Genomic DNA, 2,198 nt, shown 5'->3' with positions numbered 1-2,198 from the left:
CATTACTTTTATAACATCAGTTAAAATATCATAAAAGAGAAACCTATATTAATTAGGAATCAAATCAAACCAAATTATCAAGAGTGAACCATTATGATTTGGTTTGAATTTTCTTAACAAAAACGAACTAACCGATAGCCGAATCGAATCGATAACTGATTGCTTCTTCTAAAACTAGCGAACCGAATCAAACTTATAACCGAACATAAACCAAAAATTTCGGTTTAGGCAAATCCTAGGTCTTTCCGTACTGGTGACTTGTGAGAAACTAGAGTTTGGTAATAGTTTTGTTGCATCTTATATATAACACAACAGAAAAAGAGGAGATTATCCGGTTTAAGGAAAAACAAACATGCTTTTGAGTCTTTTCAAAGGGTTTCTAAGCTGTAGCTCCGATGGGAACATTCTGTTGGATCAAATTCTCAAGCCCATTTGCTTAAAGAACATTGATTAAAGTTGTGTGAAAAGAAATGTAATGGGCTACGTAATTAGACAAGCCCAACATACTCGAAATGTCAAAATGACAATATGAAGAAGTCCCACATCGGGGAGAAACAAGAAGAATGAGTTGTATATATATGTGCACTTACTTAACCTTGTTTAAACGGCTCAGAGAGAGAGGATAGCCCTCAGGCGCGAGCCGCCGCCGCAGTCCGGCCGGCTCGGCTCGGCGTGGGCTTGGGCTTGGGCTTGGGATTCGGCTTTGGCTTGGGCTTGGGCTTGGGTCTTGGGTCTTGGGTCTTGGTGGAGGGCCTCCGGCCCAATAAGAATATTCTTTTTGGACCAAGTTAAGCTCAACATTTTGCCATTTAAATTCTCAAAAACAATGTGCATTTTATTTTGAAACGACAAGCAGTTTGTCTAGAAAATAAAAACGTCATGCAGTTTATCCTCTCAAAATTTTTTAAACGAGATAAGAGAGAGTCTTGGGGAATAAGTTTCGCAACTTAACTTCCCTCGATCTCCGCGAGATTTTCGCCCACGTGCAGCAGCTGTTGCGGGAAGTGGGTTGTCTCCGTCTCTTTAAATATCACCTCTTCTCTTCTTCATTTCTTAACGTTTTTCACAACCAAAATCAGCAAATCCTATAGCGTAAGTCTAGAGAGTGTTTCGTAGACATATTACATTTTGGGTCGTCTAATTGACCCATTGTACCATGTCTACTGTGAGATCCCCACGGCGGAAGAGCTATGGAGATCACTGGACAAGAAGTACAGAGGTGTGGACGCTGGCTGCCAGAATTATGTGGTCTCCAAGTTCCACGACTTCAAAATGGTGGATTCAAAACCCATCATTGATAAGGTGGAATCACTTCAGCTCATTTGCCATGAAATCGCTGCTGAAGGAATGTCCATCTGTGAGACATTCACAACTCTCAGCTTCATTGAAAAGCTTCCTCCAAGCTATGCGGATTTCAAGAACTACTTGAAGCACAAGAAGAAGAAGATGGGGCTCGAGGAGCTCATCATGAAGCTTCAGATGGAATCCACAAACTGAACTGCTGACAAGGTCACTACTAAAGAGCACAATGTCAACATGGTGGAGCACAAAGGCAAAGGAAAGGCACACGCCAATTCTCCTGCCGAGCCTTCCAAAACTACTGCAGTCTTGAAGGCTTCTGGAAAAAACTTCAAGAACAAGGCATTGAGATCAATGCGAATCTGGAGAAGTTCAAGGGAAAATGTCACTACTTCCACAAAGTGGGGCACAAGACTGTTGAGTGTCGCAAAAATATCAAAGATGAGAAGGCTTAGGCAAATCTCACTGAGGAGGATCTCGTTGCTGTGGTGACTGAAGCCAACATGGTTGAAAGCAACAACCCCAAGGAATGGTGGTATGACACTGGTGCAACCACCCACATTTGCACCGATAGGGCGATGTTCAGCACCTATCAGAAAAGCGAGACTCAGGAGAAGCTCAGGATGGAAAACCCTGCAGTCTCCAAGATTGAAGGACGCGGCAATGTGATTTTGAAGATGACATCTGAACGTGAGGTCACTCTGAAGAGTGTGAAGCATGTGCCTGACATGAGGAAGAACCTGGTCTCGGAAACCTTGCTCAGCAAGAATGGATTCGCCACAAATTTTGAGGCAGACAAGCTCTTGATTAGGAAAAATGGGATGTATTTGGGAAGAGGGTATGTTAAGGGTGGACTTGTCAAGTTGAATGTAATGACAGTCCCTCCGAAAGTTGTAGCT

The sequence above is a fragment of the Brassica oleracea genome, chromosome C6 (assembly GCF_000695525.1).
Source record: "Brassica oleracea var. oleracea cultivar TO1000 chromosome C6, BOL, whole genome shotgun sequence".
Taxonomy (NCBI): Eukaryota; Viridiplantae; Streptophyta; class Magnoliopsida; order Brassicales; family Brassicaceae; genus Brassica; species Brassica oleracea.
This window is presented reverse-complemented; position numbering follows the sequence as displayed.